Source organism: Schistocerca gregaria, chromosome 5 (genome assembly GCF_023897955.1).
Source record: "Schistocerca gregaria isolate iqSchGreg1 chromosome 5, iqSchGreg1.2, whole genome shotgun sequence".
NCBI classification, from domain to species: Eukaryota; Metazoa; Arthropoda; class Insecta; order Orthoptera; family Acrididae; genus Schistocerca; species Schistocerca gregaria.
Genome location: NC_064924.1, coordinates 355,870,964 through 355,894,849, shown reverse-complemented (window position 1 = coordinate 355,894,849; position 23,886 = coordinate 355,870,964).

Sequence of the window (23,886 nt, the reverse complement as noted above, 5' to 3'; positions counted from 1 at the left end):
CCATCCCTCCCCACTGAAATTCGGGGAACACAGCATCGCTCAGAACTTGGTCCGGCAAAAGCAGCTCCGACACCACCACCGACCACGACGTCAGTCCAGGGGACCAGCGCACCACGAGATGTGGGCGGGGCGTCCATTTCCCGGCCCGCACCACCGACCACGACGTCAGTCCAGGGGACCAGCGCACCACGAGATGTGGGCGGGGCGTCCACTTCCCGGCACGCACCACCGACCACGACGTCAGTCCAGGGGACCAGCGCACCACGAGATGTGGGCGGGGCGTCCATTTCCCGGCCCGCACCACCGACCACGACGTCAGTCCAGGGGACCAGCGCACCACGAGATGTGGGCGGGGCGTCCATTTCCCGGCCCGCACCACCGACCACGACGTCAGTCCAGGGGACCAGCGCACCACGAGATGTGGGCGGGGCGTCCACTTCCCGGTCCGCACCACCGACCACGACGTCAGTCCAGGGGACCAGCGCACCACGAGATGTGGGCGGGGCGTCCACTTCCCGGCCCACACCACCGACCACGACGTCAGTCCAGGGGACCAGCGCACCACGAGATGTGGTCGGGGCGTCCACTTCCCAGCCCGCTTCCTGGATGGCGCTCCGCTCCTGCCGAGGCGGCTGTTGTAGCGACTACAATTAGCAGTGCAGCGCACTGCACTGCAGTGTAGTTGGTTCACGAGTGCCCCATCCGTGTGTCACGCCGCAAGTTTTTTATTTTGCGTGGATAAATTACTTCCGCGCCGGCTGCGAGGAGCGCTGTGTTGTGTCCGTTACTCCGTGCCGTTTATTCTTAGTATATAGTTTTTACATGTTCTTGTTTTCTCCATGTTAGTTCTTAAGTATCTTTACAAACTTAGTTCGGGAGTAACCAGTCAACAAGTCACTTATTCGTTATCGCGGGAATCTTGCCCCGACGTACACTGCGTCTAAAAGACGGCCTGCGTTAATTGCCGAACAAACGAATAAAGACCTTGTCATCTCAGCATTGGAGACATCGTTGTGCGTTATTTATCGCAAACTAGCAGGCTCAACTGGTGGGCGGGCCAGGACCTAGCCCTATGGCCAGATACAAATGACTCTGAGCACTATGCGACTTAAACTTCTGGGGTCATCAGTCGCCTAGGCTGGTGATATTAGAAAAGCTTACAACCCTCTTTTAATTAATTGAAGCAGTACTTTGTAACATGGAAGACTGCCGCTGTTTTCAAGCCGAAAAGACACAACAAACTGTCAACTTCGTACTAAATGACAAGTTAACACTTGAATCACAGGCCAAGGTAGAAAAGCTGATATTCATTTCTTTCTTCAATGCTCAGTTCATTCATACAAATCAGTCTTGCTAACAAAAAATGGCTCTGAGGACTATGGAACTTAAGTGCTGAGGTCATCAGTCCCCTAGAACTTAGAACTACTTAAACGTAACTAACCTAAGGACATCACACACATCCATGCCCGAGGCAGGATTCGAACCTGCGACCGTTGCGGTCACTCGGCTCCAGAGTGCAGCGCCTAGAACCGCACGGCCACTCCTTCCGGTGGCCAAATACAATCCTATAGTAGTGTGGTGGATGTGGGCTTCTTGGCTGCAATAATGTGTTCGCTATGGTGTTCATAAGAGCTTATCGGCGTTCTTTTTTTTTTGTTGTTCATTAGTAAACCTACCTCCATTCGATTTTGTATTATTGGCCCTGTATTCGCCTAGCAGAAGTTCTGTCCTTCCCCCAGACCTTCACTAACTCCCACTGTATCTAACTTTAACCTATCCATTTTCCTTCCAAGTGTAAACTTAACTTGAACAAGAACATTGAGTAGTGTGGCTGCGCTTGAAGCAAACAGCGCGATAGACAGATAGCGGTGAGAGCTGCCGAGCGTTTGCACTCCAAATGACGTAAACAGCAGGCGAAGCAAGCCGATGAGGCGTGAGTAAGTGAGTCTCGATCCTAGCTTCCACGTACCAGCAGTAGAATACACGGTGTTATTAACGACAGTTTTGTGCAGCACAAATAATTTTAATTAGACAGAACTCCAACACACAGCCGTGCATTAAATAAATACTCTGTGGGAATAATTAACTAATCTGGCTCTTATCACAAACCATGACAACTTAACTGTCTTTAACAGGTGAAACAAAGGATTTATGATATCAGCTACAAAGATCTAAAAAAATTATTTCAACAATAAGATAATAATAACAGCAAAACAATCCTTTCTGCCAAACCGTTAAAGCAGCATGGCAATCAAAACTCATCGGTATGTACATTAGCCCAGAGTAGATCTGAGGGAACAAATCCCTCCGGGAACTTTTATCTGAGCCACTTAAACACTACAGACGCGTTATATAATTTCTTAAACAACATAGGCCTTTATCATTATCTTCAAAGAAACCAGAACACAAAAGCAAATTACACTGTAGTGCCAAAGAAATTGGTAAAACTGCTTGATATCTTGTTGAACACCGCGAGCACGCAGAAGTGATCAACAAGTGGCATCGACTCGACTAACGTCTGAAGTAGTGCTAGAGGGAAATGACAACACGAATCCTGCAGGGCTGCCCATGCATCCGTAAGAGTACGAGAGTTGGAGATCTCTTCAGAGCAGCAGTTTGCAAGGCACCCCGGATATGCTCAATAATGTTCATGTATGGTGAGTGTGGTGGTCAGCCGAAGTTTTTAAACTCAGAAGAGTGTTTCTGGAGCCACTCCGTAGAAACTCTGGACGTTTGGGGGTGTCTCATTGTCATTCTGGAATTGCCCAAGTCCATCGGAATGCACAATGGACATGAATGGATACAGGTGATGTGACAGCGTGCTTACGTACGTGTCAGAGTCGTGTCTAGATATATCAGAGGTCCCATAACACTCCATACGCACACGCTCCGCACCATTACAGAGCCTCCTCCAACTTGAACAGTTACCTGCTGACATGCAGGTTCTATGGGTTAATGAGGTTGTCTGCATACCTTTACACGTCCATTCGCTCTATTCAATTTGGAAGGAGACTCGTCCGACTAGGCAAGTCATCAAAGTCCGATTTCGGTATTAATGGGCCCAGGCGAGGCGTAAGCCTTTGTGTCTTCCAGTCATCAAGGATATACGACTGGACCTTCGGCTCCGAAAGCGCATATCGATGGCGTTTCGTTGAATGGTTCGCATGCTCACACTTGTTGATGGCCCAGCATTGAATCTGCAGCAATTTGCGAAAAAGTTTCACGTCTGCCACGCTGAATGGTTCTCTTCAGTTGTCGTTGGTCCCGATCTTGCAGGATCTTTTTCTAACGGTAGTGGTATCGGAGATTTGATGTTTTACCGGATTCCTGATGTCCACGGTACACTCGTGACATGGTCGTACGGGAAAATCCCCACTTCATCTCTACCTCGTAGATGCTTTGTCCCGAAGCTCGTGCACCGACTATATCTCCACGTTCAAACTCACTGTTATCGACGACTGTGCCGCTAAAGCGGAGTTATTGAACGCAGTTTTCCGAAATTCCTTCACCAGGGAAGACGAATGGAATATTCCAGAATTTGAAACACGAGCATCTGCTAGCATGAGTCTCTTAGAAGTAGATACCTTAGGGGTTGCGAAGCAACTCAAATCGCTTGATATGGGCAAGTCTTCAGGTCCAGATTGTATACCGATTAGGTTCCTTTCAGATTACGCTGATACTATAGCTCCCTACTTAGCACTCATATACAACCGCTCGCTCACCGATAGATCTGTACCTACAGATTGGAAAATTGCGCAGGTCGCACCAGTGTTCAAGAAGGGTAGTAGGAGTAATCCATTTAACTACAGACCTATATCATTGACGTCGGTTTGCAGTAGGGTTTTGGAGCATATACTGTACTCAAACGTTATTAATCACCTCGAAGGGAACGATCTATTGACACGTAATCAGCATGGCTTCAGAAAACATCGCTCTTGTGCAACGCAGCTAGCTCTTTATTCGCACGAAGTAATGGCCGCTATCGACAGGGGATCTCAAGTTGATTCCGTATTCTAGATTTCCGGAAAGCTTTTGACACCGTTCCTCACAAGCGACTTCTAATCAAGCTGCGGAGCTATGGGGTATCGTCTCAGTTGTGCGACTGGATTCGTGATTTCCTGTCAGGAAGGTCGCAGTTCGTAGTAATAGACGGCAAATCATCGAGTAAAACTGAAGTGATATCAGGTGTTCCCCAGGGAAGCGTCCTGGGACCTCTACTGTTCCTGATCTATATAAATGACCTGGGTGACAATCTGAGCAGTTCTCTTAGACTGTTCGCAGATGATGCTGTAATTTACCGTCTAGTAAGGTCATCCGAAGACCAGTATCAGTTTCAAAGCGATTTAGAAAAGATTGCTGTATGGTGTGTCAGGTGGCAGTTGACGCTAAATAACGAAAAGTGTGAGATGATCCACATGAGTTCCAAAAGAAATCCGTTGGAATTCGATTACTCGATAAATAGTACAATTCTCAAGGCTGTCAATTCAACTAAGTACCTGGGTGTTAAAATTACGAACAACTTCAGTTGGAAGGACCACATACATAATATTGTCGGGAACGCGAGCCAAAGGTTGCGTTTCATTGGCAGGACACTTAGAAGATGCAACAAGTCCACTAAAGAGACAGCTTACACTACACTCGTTCGTCCTCTGTTAGAATATAGCTGCGCGGTGTGGGATCCTTACCAGGTGGGATTGACGGAAGACATCGAAAGAGTGCAAAAAAGGGCAGCTCGTTTTGTATTATCACGTTATAGGGGAGAGAGTGTGGCACATATGATACACGAGTTGGGATGGAAGTCATTACAGCATAGACGTTTTTCGTCGCGGCGAGACCTTTTTACGAAATTTCAGTCACCAACTTTCTCTTCCGAATGCGAAAATATTTTGTTGAGCCCAACCTACATAGGTAGGAATGATCATCAAAATAAAATAAGAGAAATCAGAGCTCGAACAGGAGTGGAATAGTAGGGAGATAGTATGATTGTGGTTCGATGAACCTTCTGCCACGCACTTAAATATGAATTGCAGAGTAGTCATGTAGATGTAGATGTAGATGTAGAAAACTTGATAACGTGCCACAGTAGCAGCAGCACCGATCTAAAACTGCGCCGGACACTTGTTGTCTTACAAAGGCTTTGCTGACCGCAGTACTGTTCTTTGCCTGTTTACATATCTCTGTATTTGGATATGCATGCCTATAATAGTTTCTTTCTCGCTTCAGTGTAAAAGCAGCCCAATAAAACAGCAAAACAGACACATATTCTGACACAAACAATTTATCATCTGAGGCAACTGATAATACCAAACATTTCACTGCACCTACAATTGAAAATTACATAACTATCATTTACATTAAAAATCAAAAAAAATTCAGGAAAGGCGGACAAGAACAGTTAACTCATATACTAAAGCACACCCTCAGCGTTCTAAATAAGCCTTCTTCAGCAACTCGACGCTTAACACTGGCTAAAGGTTCACTAGCACCACGGATACATAAGGTTAACTCATGAAACAAATTCTAATGATACATCAGCCAATGAATGTTTAAAATGTCTACCAGATCTTCCAATCACGTTTGCCTTCGAATATTATGGAGATACGGTCATCCATATGCAACAAAATGACAGTGGGCGCCCTTCTGATAAATCACAGCACAAGCCACGCCGATACTCCATAACTCACACGTGGTAGCATCACCCCAATATTTGTCGGCCTCCAGCGGCTAAAACTATAGTACAGCTCGTTACGGCTTCGTTCCTCAGCTTATACTGTCCACGACACCCGCAGCCGCCACACTAGCTCTCCCTCCGCTCGAACGGCATCTTGTTAGTCAAAGATCCTATGAATAGTGGTATCGATATATTGCGAAAATTATGCCACGGCTCAACCTCCCGAACCAAAGCTCCTGTACCGCACCCTTGCGCAGTTTAGTGCTGAAACTCAAGGCTTTTCTTAGCCTGACTAACAATGAACCCTAGATAACTTGCCAGTCTTAAGCTTACACACTAGTAAATTGACTGGGCTCACTAACTGAAGAACCCAACAAGGGCTCATGAAGGAGGGATACAATTTACCGGAAGATTATAGCTGCCGTCCGTGGCCCATGGCGAAGTTACGCATCTGTACATTAATAGCAACGTTATTTTTACATGGGTGCCTGGCCCGGTTATATATAAGGCACTGCATTCGATGGACTAAGTCGATGTTCTTCGTCAGCTTACTCCGCTTACATTCTGTAATTCCCGATTAGATATTGCCGCTCGGAGTAGCCGCGAGGTTAGAGGCGCCATGTCACTAGTTGCGTGGCCGCTCCCGTCGGAGGTTCGAATCCTCCCTCGGGTATGGGTGTGTGTGTTGTTCTGCAGATTCGAATCCTCCCTCGGGTATGGGTGTGTGTGTTGTTCTGCAATGATAAGTTCCTTTAAGTAGTGTGTAAGTCTAGGGACCGATGACCTCAGCAGTTTGGTCCCGGCGGTCAGTATTTCATCAAGACGCAAGACGCCATAAATTGGTCAATGACGAGCCAGTGTATGAGACTACATCAAAGAAGCTGGTGTTGTTTTAATAGCTTCATTTTGAGCGGTAGAAACTAAAAATTAAGCCATGGGATGGAATTGTCCCACTTCTTCTAGGCCTTAGTGTGGAAGATGATAGGCGCCTGAGCCGTGCTCTTTCCCGACTATGCGTTTTCGTGAACTTCGCTGTCTCTGTGTTTGGTTTCCCGCCCTTGTTGCGGTTACGTCGTGGTTCTTCTTCCTTCGACGTGTGACAGCAAAGATGTGTATCGATATTTGCGCCGTGCACCATCTTTGGTTTGGTGCATATAGTTTTGGGCAAGGGGTCTGGAGTGAGTCGGTCGGTTGTTGCGGACAAGGGAATTTCTCCACGCGGTGCAGTCGGCTGGGGCCGCTGGCAGTCCCTGCGCAGTGCCGGAGCGTGTGTGGAGCAGTCCGATCGCTACGAGCTTCGTGGTTCGCCGACTCAGGACTTCAGAGTTGAGAAGTGGTTTCAACTACCCAAGCCACGTCTATTCATGTTGTGGTGGTTCGCTTCGGTGGTTTGCTGCTGGGGAGGTTTTCCGGTAAGTAACACCGAGTGGTTCTACTGCTGAGATTTAGCCGGCATGCGGTGCAATTAACTATTTTGGTCGACTACGATTTGAGTGCACCAGTGGAATGTTCTGTCTTGTGGCCGTTAGTGTTCAGGTTACTTGCCCTGGACACTAATGTGATTTCAGACAGCGTCCGACGGATCAAGTATAGTTAAGCTCACTACATGTCTCACCTAAGTAAACGAGGGCAGACCGACCCATCTGGAGGCCTTCTGTGTGGCACCGGTGTTGAGTTATCTGTTGTTAGCTATTTTAAATTTTAGGCGTATAGTTATTGCTTGTTTATTAGAATTAATTTTGAATTTTATCTTTCAAGCTTAAACACTGCGCCTTCTGCCTTTAAGGATAATGGTAATATATTTACAAATTTTGAAGTTTGATCGTGGCCCTCAGCCATTTACATTCCACCTTGCGTATGTTGTTTTTGAATTATTCTATTGTTATCTTAGTAGAATTTTTATCTTGTTAAGGTTTCTTGTTGGAGGCCTTTTAGCCGTGAAAGAGTTGCTAAATTACGATAAATGACAATTAGTAGAAGAAACTGACTTCAGCCCTTGGCCCTTTCCACAATCCTCTTACCTGTTCTGACCAGCGGATTTAGCGGGTGTTGCAGCGCCGATTTAAGGTACCTATTCACCCTCTCGGCAAACAATCGCTGCCGATAATAAGGAATAGTTTTAATATGTTTAATGCCATTTTGAAAAGGAACTCTTCTGAACTCAGAGACAAATGCGGGAGTATTGTCCCTAATCAAGCTTTTAGTTTCACCGGAACGGAAAAGATTTTAGATGTTGAATGGTCAAGTGGGTAAACGCATTTACTACATCAAGAGCATATTGTTCCGGGTACGGGGAGGGGAACCTACATAACCAATATAATTTTCGGTCCACGGGGTGATCGTCGCAAGTAGAATGCAAAAGACTCTTCCTAGAACTTGGATAAGGCTTAGCTACTTTGCATTTTTCAAACTCCCCCACCCCCACCCCACCCTGACAAGGAGCCGGCCGGAGTGGCCGAGCGGTTCTAGGCGCTATAGTCTGGTGCCGCGTAACTGCTACGGTCGCAGGTTTGAATCCTGCTTCCGGCATGGATGTGTGTGATGTCCTTAGGTTAGTTTGGTTTAAGTTGTTCTAAGTTCTAGGGGACTGATGACCAAGGCAGTTAAGTCCCATAGCAATTAAGAAAAAAAAGTCCCTTGCCTTGGGTATCCTTACGACAAACAATGCCCTTGCTCAGAACATAATCTTTAACCTGCTATCCCCCTTGTCGAATAACTAGGGCCTTGTTTTGCTTAAGTTTAAGATCAGCATATAACTCTGGAACATCCGTGAAGACGGCTCCCGTATGCCTTACTTTATGAACAACATCGCCTGGCTCAGTATGGTCATATCCTTCGAACATTCTGCTAAGGGTATCGGTGACTTGATAGTCAGTGCCTTTAATGTGCCTAATAGTGAACCTAAATGCAGATATAGGGACAGCTTAATTGGCGAATATTCCCGTTTTTTCTGGATCGTCCCAGAACCCAGCCTAATGCCTAATTATTTGTTTCGAGCTGAAATTTACTATCTCTGAATAAAATATGAACTTCTCTTGGGCGAACAGAACAACAAAGCCTTCCCATTCATGCACCGAACATTTTAATTCTGCAGGTGATAATCCTCTCGAGGCTTAAGCTATAGGACATCTTTGCCCCTCAAACTCCTGCAAAAGTACAGCACTCACACCGAATATTGAAGCGTCGGTTTGAACGACAAAGGGACGTCCAAAATTGAAAATTCCTAAAATGGGAAGGTTAGCCAGAGCTTCCTTAACACCTTGAAAGGAGGCTTGTTGGGTTTCACCCCAAACAAAATCTTCTCCTTTGTTACGTAATTAATTGAAGGGACCGGCTAACTGAACAAAATTTGGGATCAGTTTCGGAAATTGACTGTGCCATTAAACCTGCCTGAGCCCTTCTTATTCGTAGATGGTGGAAAGTCACACAGATCACGACTATGCCCTGATATATTCTGATTCCATCAACCAAAATTAAATGACCCAAAAAGGAAGCCTGCAGTCTAGCTAAGTTGATCTTAGATGATTTGATTGTAAGACCTGCCTCTCTAAAACGAATTAACACTCGCTGATGATGAATCAAATGTTAATCAAACCTCGCACTGTAGACAAAAACATATTTCAGTTAGTTGTAGACGTACTTAAACTTAATTACTCCGAGCACGTTAACTAAAAATGGACACAATACCGCGGCCCCGCTGTAAAGCCCGAGTGGAACACGACTGAAGTCGTAAAGATCCAATAGTATAGATGGAGGTTACATGTTTTCAAACCTGAACTAAGGGTATCTGATATAATACTGGTTCAGATGTAAAACATTAAAATAATGAGTCTCCGAAATCCTAGTAAAACAACTGTGTAGTTCCTGTACAGAAACAAACTGTAAGGTGACCTTTTCGTTGAGAAGTCAATATTCGACAACAGCTCTATAATCGGCTCCCTGCCTCCTGGGACCGAAACCATAGGACAGGCATAAGGGGAGGTGGATAGCCAAATAATCGCTTCGCGAATCATACCAAAGGGGCTTGGGAGTGGATAGTTTACAAGGAGCTGGACTAAGAGGTACAGCTTCTTTCAAACGGATGTTACGGAAGGCTCGATGTCCGCAGCTCGTGGTCGTGCGGTAGCGTTCTCGTTTCCCACGCCCGGGTTTCCGGGTTCGATTTCCGGCAGGATCAGGGATTTACTTTGCCTCGTGATGACTGGGTGTTGTGTGACGTCCTTAGGTTAGTTAGGTTTAAGTAGTTCTAAGTTCTAGGGACTGATGACCGTAGATGTTAAGACCCATAGTGCTCAGAGCCGTTTTTGAAGGCTCGATAATCAACTCATACGTTCACCAAATAGGCCTCAATACCTGGATCCGCCACACGACAGGGCTCAGCCTACCAACAGCAGCATATTAGTCAAACATCATACGAATAGTGATATCGATTCATTGAGAGAAAGCCGCCAATGCTCGGTTTTATATGGTTTACGAGTAGTGACTCGTGGTCAAGGGGTAGCGTAGTTGATCAGCAATCAAAACGTCTGAAGTCCCAGGTTGGAACCACTGTACTGCTTAAATTTTCATTAGCAATCAGCATTGGCGGCCAAAGACTTCCGGCTTTAGTCACCCTCATTCTCCCAACGGCCTTGTTAATGATGGCAGCGAAGCGGACGGAGGTGAAGGGCATTAACTTGTCATTCTTCGAGATGGGAAACTGTCCTGAATGCGCAATATTGATCAATGATCAATGACATGAGGGTGCAGAGGGGAATGGAGAAAACTGCATTAAAAGCACATAACGCGTATCCACAGGACATGTGACTTGCGACTGACAAAGAGTCATGATGATGTTTCCATTGTCAAAAGACTGCGGAATAGTCATCCACCTGGATCTCTGGGAAGGAACTGAGAAGGGGGGAGATGACCATGAGAAAATGACTTAATAACCAACGAAAGGCTGACGTTCTACAAGTAGGGGCATAGAATGTCATAAGTTTGAATTTAGTGAGGAAGCTCGAAAATCTGAAAAGGGAAATGTAAAAGTTCAATATAGATATAGTAGGGCTCAGTGAGGTTAAATGGAAACAAGACAAGGATTCTTGGTTAGATGCGCATAGGATGATATCAACAACTGCACTACCCATACATCAGGACCTGACACCAAAAAACCGCCTGAGATCGAGGTCACCTCTATGGCAAATAGGTGAAGAGGTGTTTCCCTTCGACCCAGAAAATGAATGGAAAAGTTTATGGAGTAGAAGCGCAGTAAAGAACAAAAAACTAGTTACTGACCCAAGCATACAAATAGAGGGCTTTAAGCTTCCCAGAAGAGTGTGGACTACGCTGAACCGTGTGTGGACGGGTGTCGGAAGATTCAGGGAGATGATGACAACATGGGGCCTCGCAAACGACCCTCAGTGCGAATGTGGACTGAATCAATCAATGGCCCACTTGATCGAGTGTACTGTGCATGGTTTTAATGGTGAACTGGAGGATATACATAATCTCACGGACAATGCCATTGAATGGCTAAAAATAATAAGTCATATAGTATAAAATTTTGTATTTTGTATTATGTAATTAGGTAAAGCTGAATGTCTCATTTTTAATGCTGTAATGTTCAAATTTAATATTTCGCCTTGTAAATGCCGATCGAGTAAATAAATAAATAAAAAACAACTGCAGCAGAAAATGGTATAACGGGAGTAGGATTCGTTATGTATAGGATCGTAGGGCAAAGAGCGTAACACTGAGAACAGTTCAGTGACAGGGTTTTTCTTATCAGAATTGACAGCAAACCAAGACCGCCATCGCAAGGAGAAGATCAAGAGATACAGAAAGTGTAAGAGGATACTGAAAGGGCATTACAGTATGAAAATGGAGACGAAAATCTAATAGTCATGGGGGAATTGAATGTAGATGTGGAGGACAGAGTAGAAGAATGGGTTACTGGAGAATGTGGAGTTGGTACTAGGAATGAGAGAGGAGAAAGAATACTTAGGCTCTGTATTAAATTTCAGCTGGTAAAAGCGAATACTCTGTTTAAGAATCGCAAGAAGAGCAGGTAGACAAGGAAAAGGCCGGGGGATATGGGAAGAATGTAGGTAGAATGCATAATGGTCTAACGCAGATTCCGAAATCAGATACTGGATTATAAGACGCAACCAAGAGCAGATGTAGACTCGGACACGACGTAGTAGTGACAAAAATTCAAAAGATTAATCAGGAAGAATCAATAAGCGGAGAAGAGGGATACGGAAGTGCTAAGGAAAGATGAGATGCGCTTCAAGTTCTCTCAGCTATACACAGAGCGATGAGGAATAGCTCAGTAGGCAATACAGTTGAAGAGGAATGTATATCTCTAGAAAGTGCAATCACAGGAGTTGGAAAGGAAAACATAGGTACAAAGAAGGTAACCCCGAAGAAACCACGGGGAACAGAAGAAATACTTCAGTTGATCGATGAAAGAAGGAAACAGAAAGATGTTCAGGAGGAATTCTGGAATACAGATATTCCAAGTTGCTGAGGAATGAAATAAATAGGAAGTGGAGGGAAGCTAAGACGAAATGGCTATATGAAAAATGTGAAGACGTTGAAAAAGAAGTGGTCCTCAGATTGGCTGACTCAGTATATGGGGAAGTCAAAACAACTTTCAGTGAAATTAAAAGGAAGAGTGGTAACATTAAGAGTGCAACGGGAGTCAAGCTATTAAATGCAGATCAAAGAGAGGGTAGAGGAAAAGGTACACTGAATGTCTCTATGAGAAGCAGATTTATCTAAGGTGATAGAAGAAGAAACAGGAGTCGATTTAGAAGTAATCGGGGATCCAGTATTATAATTAGAATTTACCATCGCTTTGGAGGACTTCAGCACAAATAAGCATAAGGGATAGATAACATTGCATCAGTATTTCCAAAATCATTTGGCGAAGTGGCTACAAAACAACTTTTGACGTTGGTATGTGGATTGTAAAGTCTGGAAACATGCCACCTGAATTTCGGAAACATATCTTCTTCACAATTCCGAATACTGCAAGATTACACAAGTGTCAAAGTTATCGCATAATCAGCTTAACAGAGCATGCATCCAAGTCGCTTCCAAGAAAAATATAAAGAATGCAAAAGAAAATTGAGGATGTGTTAAAGGTTGATCAATTTTGTTTTAGGAAAGGTAAAGGCACCAGAGAGGCAATCCTGACGTTACGGTTGTAACCTCCCAACTAAAAATAAATAGCACTGACATTTAGTGTAACCTAGCAACAGTCTATTGTTCCGTAACCTACGATAATAATAACGTGACTAATTTCTCAATAAAATTGTGGCACACTTATAATCTTTCAGTAATTGACTGTGGGTTTAAACTGGTAAATTTTAGACGTCAGCAGCGCTGCGTCATGGCCCTGAAAGATCATTCTGAACAAAAAAATGAAAATTCTTACCTCGATTAAGTCGCCGGATAACGCATACAAGAAATTTTTCTGGGACAGCCCAGTGCAATGCTGGCCGATAGATTTGTCATGTATAAAAGGAAACAACTGATTTTTTTTACAATAATCAGGATGACCATGGGTTGGAGAAATTAGTAAATTCTTTAAATTGAGATGAATTATTATCAAAAGTTATTTCTTATAAGAAAGATTATGATTAGGAGATTTCTTACAAAAAACATTTGCATGGGGCTTGACATAACAATAATACATATGCGCGAGGCTGCTTTTACTTTATACTACAACGCTCAGGATCTGCCATCGCTCCTCACGACTGGCCCAGCCAACTCGATACACACGACTGCTCGCTAGCAACTACTTACTCCTACTGCCACACCGTTCCTACTGCATACAACACTGCTCTCTGGTCTGAGATTCTCTTATAGCTTACATATCGCAGGCAGAGCGTGAACAATCCATCGAAATTGGATCTGCTCGAGTGCGCTAGCGAGAAATTCCTCAATCATGGACCTCTCACACAGTTGATAGTGGAAGCAAGACTAAGGATAACACACAGATACGGGGTTTGTCGATCTGGAGAAAGCGAAATGTAAAATGGTAAAAGATGTTCCAAAATTCTGAGAAAAATAGGGGTACGCTATAGGGAGAGACGAGTAATATACAATATGTACAAAATCCAAGAGGGAATAATAAGAGTGGACGACCAAGGACGAAATTCTCGGATTAAAAAGGGTGTAAAACAGGAATGTACTCTTTCGCCCCTACTGTTCAATCTGTACATGGAAACACCAATAACGGAAATAAAAGACAGGTCCTGAAGTGGAATCAAAATTCGAGGTGAAAGGATATCAACGATACGATTCGCTAATGACTTTGCAATCCAGACTGAATGCGAAGAAAAATTACATGACCTGCTGAATGGAATCAACAGTGGAATGAGACAGAATGTGGATTGAGAGTAAATCGAAGAAAGACGAAAGAACTGAGAGGTAGCAGAAATGCGAACAGCGAGAAACTTAACATCCGGATTGATGATCACGAGGTAAATGAAGTTAAGGAATTCTGGTACGTAGGTAACAAAGTAACCAATGACGGACGAAGCAAAGATGTCATCAAAGGCAGTTTAGTTCTGGCCAAAAGTACATTCCAGGCCAAGAGAAGTCTAATAGCATCAGTCATATGCTATGTGATTGAAAATCGATTTTGCTATAAATAAACCATAAATATTACGGCCAACGCTGACCTTCTTTTTAATATAACATACATGGTCGTTGTGCACACAGCACTCCATGGAGTCGCCAATCAGTCAAACATAGGCCTTAATTTGAGGAAAAAATTCTGAGAATTTACGTTTGGAACGCAGCATTGTATGATAATGAAACATGGACTTGGCGAAAGCCGAAACAGAAGAGAATGAGAAATTTGAGATGTGGTGCTGCAGACGAATACTGAAAATTAAGTGGGCTGATAAGGAATGAGGAGGTTCTGCACAGAATCGGAGAGAATGGAGTATGTGTACAACACTGACAAGGACAAGGGGCAGGGGAATAGGACATGTTAAGACATGAGACAATGAGTAGAGGGAGCTGTAGAGGGCGAAAACTGTAGAGGAAGACAGAGATTGAAATAGGTTCAGCAAATAATTGAGAACTTAGGTTACAATAGGTAGTCTGAGATGAAGATGCTGGCACAGGAGAGAAGTTCGTGGCGAGTCGCATCAGACCAATCACAAAAAAAGGAATTTCTTCAACTTGATCGAACTGTATTATCCTCAACCGTCTCCTGTAACATCGCATTTGAATGGCTTCACTTCATTTCTGTGTTTCCCAATGTCCGCGTGTGGCACCCATAGAGACATATCTTTTTAGATGTAAGTCTTTGTTTAATTTTCTAGAAGGATTTGTGGAGTACTGGCTAAAACGTCTTTCGTGGGATTTTCTTCTCCATTTGTCCTCATTCCAAAGTTTAGAAATTCGGCCTCCACTTCGAAAATGCTGTCGTGGCTCTGCATAGCATATACCCTTCTAGGAAGTCCTTTTACTGCCCCGCCATTATCTCAGTTGTTTTTACTTACTTGTATATTATAAACATCATCTACCACATATTTTTTTATTAATGACTCGATTCAGTTCCTGTACATTTTCGATGACCTCTACTGTGTCACTACAATCCATATCATGCTGAATTCTTTCTCTCACAAACTATTACTAAACTGATATAGTCTGCTTTTCTTATTGCCTCTGCAATATCCAGAACCAGTACCAGTGCTGACCATGAGTCAATATGCCTGTCCCAAACCATTTATGAAGTAGACCTCTTCTGCTGTTTTTCAGCTGCTGAATGGTCCTGTCTGACGTGGACTGTAAAATCATCCCGACGTACTGAACGTTCAAAGAAATTTTGAGCTTGCTACTGGTCGTTGCAACTACACTTAACGATATCTTGACTAGGACGTATCACGTCTCCTCAGGGTACACACGGAAGACTGACGAAAATACCTGCATCCGCAATAATATTTATTAACGCGCAATGAGCGTCCAGATCGTGGTGACAGGTTCAGCTTACCACAAGGAGGCCCTACTAACTCAGTAAATTACGGATCTGAGAACGTCTTTAACTGTCTTCGATTTCTCACGTCGGGATGAAGGTAGGTGACACGCAGAAAATTTTGTTTTAATACAGCAGGATGGTTGACAACTACGAGTTAACTACCCTCATATCCCTTTAGTTGACAGGACACTGCGTAAAAGATGGCTTCAAATGGTTCAAAAGGCTCTAAGCACTTTGGGACGTAACATGTGAGGTCATTAGTCCACTAGACTTAGAACTACCTGAACCTAACCAACCTAAGGACATCACACACATCCATACCCGAGGCAGGATTCGAATCTGCGACCGTAACAGCAGCGCGGTTCCGAACTGAAGCGCCTAGAACCACTCGGCCACAACGGTTGGCAAAACAAATGAAACACTTTATTCTGGACCACATTACGCACGACTGTAATGAATGTTTCCTTACTTTCCTTTAGCCTGCTCTCTTTTGATATTCTCATGGCTAAAACTGTTTCTTGACGCCCAGATTTTCCTTCAACCGTACTGCCATCTCCTAATCTACTCTCCGTTTTACATATGTTCTCCGTTGAAATACTGTTTTGAGCTTTATTTTTGACGTATTTGACACTTGATTGTCTTTACGATAATTTTCATATATGTATGTTATTACGTCAACGGCCTTGCAGCAGGAGTAACACCGGTTCCTGTCATATCACCATAGTTGAGCGCTGGCTGCTGCTGGGATGGCGCTGGCTGTTGCTGGGATGGGTGACCGTCAGTGCACCGAAGGCTGTTGGCAAGTGGCGTGCACACAGCTCTTGTGAGGCCGACTGATTAGCTCCTTGATTGTGAAGCAGAGGTTCCGCTCATGAACTGTGACAACAGCCAGGAGAGTCGTGTGCAGACCACATGGCCCTCCATATCCGCATCCAGTGACGCGTATCGGCTGATGATGACACGGCAATAGGTCGGTAGCGATGGGCGTTTTGAGTCTTGTTCGAGATTCTATTCCGTTTTTTTTATACAATCCTTTTTGTATGTGGTGTCTGTTAATGTGAGGACGACCAATTCATCACATCAGTGCTGATTCACACTACACTGGAACTCTTACGCCAATCGGCGCAACGCCGCAAATAATCAGATTAATGTCCAGGGGTTATTCATTAGTAGTGTGTCAATAAGTTGAGAATGTGGGTCTGACGGAGGTGTGCTATGATTGTTCGTGCAGTTGTGATGACCACTATGTCCAGATGGCACTGTGATCAGCACATCTGCCTGGTATGTAGGAGACCCATGTTCGAATCTCGGTCCGGTAAAATATTTCAGTTCTCCCCGTTGATTTAAATCCATGGCCACCAGCATCTAATGCCACCAATTTTGTTTCTTATATATTATTGCCTGAATTGTTGGTGTTGTTATGACTTTCAGTTAGAAGCTCTCCATACTGCAGTATTCTGTGGAAGGTATTTCATCGCTACATGACTGTCGAAACCTACATACATTTCGGACTGCTTGTTGCAATCAGACCTTGACCCCTATACAATCTTTACCACCCACATTTCCCTCCTTTACCAAAATCATAATTCCTTGATGCCTTATTGAAGGACCTAAGAATCGACCCCTCCTCTTAATTAAGTTATGCTGGAATATTTTCTCTCCACTTCAATTAAATACCTCCTGTTTTATTCGATCTACCCATCTAATTTACAGCATTCTTCTGTAGCGCCACGTTTCAAAAGCTATTCTGTTCTCGTCGGTATTGCCGACCGCCCACGTCTAACTTCCCTATGAGGCTACGCTGCAAACAAATGTCTTACGGAAGCGCTTATTGAGAGTTAAATTTATTTTAGATGCTTTTTCTACTGTTTCTGTTATACACTCATCACAAAAAAGTTTTGCATCACCCCGGTTCACTGAACTCCTGAAGAAAGACGTTGATTGTGGATATTGTATCGCAGACACAGTCCCTATTACTGTTCAGAGACGTCTCTAATCCTGCCCAAAGATGTAAACAACCATGCATGAGCAGCTCCTATTAGACGGAGGAGGTCCAACAGCCGATCAGTTACAGTCATTCCAGTAGGAATGACTTAGACGGCTCATGTTGTCCATAGTTCAACCTTGTCTAGACGGCCAACGCCGCAGTTCAATCGCGTCCGTATTACCACTTTATACCAGGAAGGATTCTCAACAAGGGAAGTGTCCAGGCATCTCAGTGATGTTACTCGGACATGGAGGAAGTACAGACACGAACTGTCGATGACATGCCTCGCTCAAGCCGCCCAAGGGCTACTACAGCAGTGCATCACCGCTACCTACCGATTATGGTTAGGAGGAACACAGAAACCAACTCCACCATGTTGAATAATGCTTTACACCCTGCCATAGAACGTCGCGTTACGACTCAAACTATGCTCAATAGGCTGCATTATGCAGATCGTCACTCCTGACGTCCATGGCGAGGTCCATCTTTGCAACCACGACATCATGCATCACGGTACAGTTACGCTCGGCAACATGCCGAATGGACCGCTCAGGATCACGTTCTCCTGACGTCCATGGCGAGGTCCATCTTTGCAACCACGACATCATGCATCACGGTACAGTTACGCTCGGCAACATGCCGAATGGACCGCTCAGGATCATGTTCTCATCACCGATAGGTGTTGCATGTGCCTCCAACCAGACAATCGTCGGAGAAATGCTTGGAGGCAGCCCGGTCAGGCTGAACGCCTTAGACACACTGTCCAGCGAGTGCAGCAAGGTAATGGTTCCCTGCTGTTTTGGAGTGGTATTATGTGGGGCCGATGTAAGCAGCTGGTGGTCATGGAAGACGCCCTAACGGCTGTACTATACGTGAATTCGATGCTCCGACCGATAGAGCAACCTTTTCGCCAGCATATTGGCGAGGCGTTCGTCTGCATGGACGACCATTCACGTCCCCATCGTGAACAGTTTGTGAATGACTTCCTTTAGGGTAACGACATCGCTCGACTACAGTAGGCAGTATGTTCTCCAGACATGAATCCTATCGAACAAGCCTGGGATAGATTGAAAAGGGCTTTTTATGGAAGACGTGAACCACTAACCACTCTAAGGAATTCATGCAGAATCGCTGTTGAGGAGTGGGACAATCTGGACCAACAGTGCCTTGATGAATTTGTGGATAGTATACCACGACGAATACAGGCATGCGTCAATGAGAGAGGACGTGCTACTTGGTGTTAGAGGTACTGGTGTATACAACAATCTGGGCGATAACGTCTGATGGTCTCGCTGTATGGTGGTACAACGTGCAATGTGTGGTTTTCATGAGCAATAAAAAAGGAGGAAATGATGTTTATGTTGATCTCTATTCCAATTTTCTGTGCAGGTTCCGGAACTCTCGGAACCGAGATGATGCAAATCCTATTTTTGGTGTGTGTATGTTCCCTGCTCAGTTATCATCATCAGCCAAATAGCAATACTCACCTACCAATTGTCCTGTCTCATCTACTAATTAAATTTCAATAGCATCGCTGAATTACATTCGATTGTATCCTATTATTCTGTTCGTCTTATAATCACTTTTTTTTAAACATGGTGGATGGATTAGTTATTGTACTTTGTCTGCCCTCATGTCGCGACACAGCCCAATACTTCACAGTTTCCTTCACTGACTCGCGAACCAGGTCACTTCTCAATGGTTCCGAAAGCTTATCATTACAAGGGTCTCACTATTTCCTTCTGTCCACCTCTTGGAACCTACAGTAATACGGCAGTTCTAAATTATTCCATAAATATTTATAATGAAGACATAATACCCTGAGTGTATCCAAAACATAAAACAAAGAGAATAATCTTAACTTTAGAAAAAATTCTTCAAGTGACTCTGAGCACTATAGGACTCAACTTCTGAGGTCATCAGTTCCCTAGAATTTAGAGCTACTTAAACCTAACTAACCTAAGGACATCACACAAATTCATGCCCAAGGCAGGATTCGAACCTGCGACCGTGCGTGGTTCCAGACTGTAGCGCCTAGAGCCTCTCGGCCACCCCGGCCGGCTCAAACTTAGACTTACAATATGATGTGAAGTCAACTGCCATACAGTTCGCACAATAATTACGCTTGTGACGTATAACTAAAATTATAATATGAAAGTTTGGAGGTCTTAGCTGAAGAACACCTTAAAGTTGCTAACATTTTGAATGCCTTTCGCGACATTAGTGTCCGGGTCCATGACTACATAACAGTGATCGCCCAGAACCTTTTCTACCCGGCAAAGGTTGTCATTCAGCGGGTACATCTTGGCTCTCTTTTTTCCTCAATCAGTGCAGATCGGTGTCTAACATGAACGTAATCTCCTTCCTTAATCACTGACCTTTTTATGGCATGTTCATGCCGTACGTTCCTTAAATCTTCCTTTCACCTAATCCTTATCTGAGAAACAGATAATTTGTCTGGAGATCCTCTTCAGAGGAAGGGTATAAGCGCGCTGCAGCACTGAAGGGCTTTATTACTGACCCCATTTGAATGAGGTTACTAGAGCAGGAACTATGTTTACTATTGAATATGTGTGCACAGGACAGAACGGGCCGGAACACACGAGAGCATCCATCAGAGGGAGCGTTAGATCTAAAGTACCACCTGGTTCCTTGTCTCCGCCTGAAGCGACATACCAGGCAGTGGGCAGAGAGGACCTGCTGGCAAAGATTTGCCCATGTCGGGTTCAGAAATCTACCGGTCAGCCGTAACACCCATAATATTACTGCTAATTCACTGCTTACTGTCTTAAAATGATCCAGCTTCCTCTCCATTAATTCAGTCTTCGCATAAATGGCGCTAAATAACATTGGCAATTATAGTCTCTCCCACTTGTTTGTTCAGCGACTCGAGAGTAGTTTCCAGTAAATACACTCCTGGAAATTGAAGTAAGAACACCGTGAATTCATTGTCCCAGGAAGGGGAAACTTTATTGACACATTCCTGGGGTCAGATACATCACAGGATCACACTGACAGAACCACAGGTACATAGACACAGGCAACAGAGCATGCACAATGTCTGCACTAGTACAGTGTATATCCACCTTTCGCAGCAATGCAGGCTGCTATTCTCCCATGGAGACGATCGTAGAGATGCTGGATGTAGTCCTGTGGAACGGCTTGCCATGCCATTTCCATCTGGCGTCTCAGTTGGACCAGCGTTCGTGCTGGACGTGCAGACCGTGTGAGACGTCGCTTCATCCAGTCCAAAACATGCTCAATGGGGGACAGATACCAAGATCTTGCTGGCCAGGGTAGTTGAATTACACCTTCTAGAGCACGTTGCGTGGCACGGGATACATGCGGACGTGCATTGGAACAGCAAGTTGCCTTGCCGGTCTAGGAATGGTAGAACGATGGATTCGATGACAGTTTGGATGTACCGTGCACTATTCAGTGTCCCCTCGACGATCACCAGAGGTGTACGGCTAGTGTAGGAGATCGTTCCCCACACCATGATGCCGGGTGTTGGCCCGTATGCAGTACTGATTGTGGCGCTCACCTGCACGGCGCCAAACACTCATACGACCATCATTGGCACCAAGGCAGAAGCGACTCTCATCGCTGAAGCCGACACGTCTCCATTCGTCACTCCATTCACGCCTGTCGCGACACCATTTGAGGCGGGCTGCACGATGTTGGGGCGTGAGCGGAAGACGGCCTAACGGTGTACGGGACCGTAGCCCAGCTTCATGGAGACAGTTGCGAATGGTCCTCCCCGATACCCCAGGAGCAACAGTGTCCCTAATTTGCTGGGAAGTGGCGGTGCGGTCCCCTACGGCACTGCGTAGGATCCTACGGTCTTGGCGTGGATCCGTGCGTCGCTGCGGTCCGGTCCCAGGTCGACGGGCACGTGCACCTTCCGCCGACCACTGTCGACAACATCGATGTACTGTGGAGACCTTACGCCCCACGTGTTGAGCAATTCGGCTGTACGTCCACCCGGCCTCCCGCACGCCCACTATATGCCCTCGCTCAAAGTCCGTCAACTGCACATACGGTTCACGTCCACGCTGTCGCGGCATGCTACCAGTGTTAAAGACTGCGATGGAGCTCCGTATGCCACGGCAAACTGGCTGACACTGACGGCGGCGGTGCACAAATGCTGCGCAGCTAGCGCCATTCGACGGCCAACACCGCGGTTCCTCGTGTGTCCGCTGTGCCGTGCGTGTGATCATTGCTTGTACAGCCCTCTCGCAGTGTCCGGAGCAAGTATGGTGGGTCTGACACACCGGTGTCAGTGTGTTCTTTTTTCCATTTCCAGGAGTGTATATTCTATGTGATTAAAAGTATCGAGACACCCCCGAAAACATACATTATTTATATTAGGTTCATTGTTTTGCCACCTAGTGCCAGGTTTTCCATATCAGCGGCCTCAGTGGTCACTGTATATCGTGAGAGAGCAGAACGGGGCGCTCCGTGGAACTCACCGACATCGAACGTTGTCAGGTGATTGGGTGTCACTTGTGTCATACGTCTCTGCGCGAGGTTTTCACACTAGGTCCACTGTCTCCGACGTGATAGTGAAGTGGAAACGTGAAGCAACTGGTACAGCACAAAAGCGTACAGGCCGACCTCGTCTGTTAACTGACAGAGACCGCCGACAGTTGTAGAGGTTCGTATTGTGTAATTGGTAGACATCTATCCAGATAATGACACAGGAATTCCAAACTGCATCAGGATCCACTGCAAGTACTATGAATCTTAGGCGGGAGGTGAGAAAACTTGGTTTACATGGTCGAGCGGCTGACCATAAGCCAAAAATCATGCCGGTAAATGCCAATCGACGCCTCGTTTTGTGTAAGAAGCATAAACGTTTGATGATTTAACAGAGGCAAAACGTTGTGTGGAGTGATGAATGATGGTACACAATATGGCGATCCGACATCATGATGTAGGTATGGCGAATGCCTGGTGATCGTCATCTGCAAGCATGTGTAGTGCCAATAGTAAATTTCGGAGACGGTGGTGTTATGATGTGGTCGCGTTTTTCATGCAGGGGGCTAGCACCCCTTGTTGTTTAGCGTGGCAGTATCACAGCACTGACCTACATTGATGTTTATGAACCTTCTTGCTTCGCACTGTTGAAGAGCAATTCAGGGATGGCGACAGCATCTTTCAGCACGATCGAGCACCTGTTCATAATGCACGGCCTGTGGCGGAGTGGTTACACAACAATAACATCGCTGTAATGGACTGGCCTGCATGGAGTCCTGGCCTGAATCCTATAGATCACCTTTGGGATGTTTTGGAACGCCGACTTCGTGCCAAGCCTCACCGACCGACATCGATACCTCTTCTCAGTGGAGCACTCCGTGAAGAATTGGCTGACATTCCCAAAGAAACCCTCCAGCACCTTATTGAACGTATGCCTGCGAGAGGTGAAGCTGTCATCAAGGCTAAGGGTGGACCAGCACCCTGTTGAATTCCAGCATTACCGATGGATCGCCCTAAGAACTTGTAAGTAATTTTCAGCCAGGGATAGTTTCGTTCACATAGTTGCTTTACCGAGGTGACTTCAGATATGTTGTGATGTTAGCTGCGAGTTTCGAAATATTATCAGAAAGACAAGAGCAGTATGACGATTCTTACAGCGTTGCATTCAGTGGTATTGTAATACCAGATGCTCATGATCCAAATTGCATGATTGCTTGGTAACAACGGATGTAGTTACTGAAAGTATCCTAATGCGAAACACGCGAACAAACAGGACTACATTCGCACAAGACTACTAGAAAGGAAATGGAAGACAAGAATTGCGTAATAAAATGGAAGTAACTTCCACACTACTATTCCCCGGGATGTGGAGATGTCAAGGATCCGAAACGAGATGGGAGTCAGAGAATACTTTTACAAACTTGGATAACTAACCATAGTGCGCAGCTGTAGACACATGACGAACATGACCTAAGAGATGTAACTGTTGCCGCAGCCTCAGACCAGCGAAGTATCATGGAATGTTGACGCACAAATTGATGCCAATTTCCCGAATGTGGGACGAATTTGTGACCCAATGTGTCGGCATGATTGAAACTTAAGTTTGAATGTAATGGTCATCGTATCCCCGTACTGAGGAGTGATCTACGACACTTTTACAATAATAACTTTATTAAAAACATAGAACACAGTTATAACGTCCTCGGATGAACATCACACAATTACATACAACAGGTATCTCTCTCCCGTGACGCTGTTGTGATATGC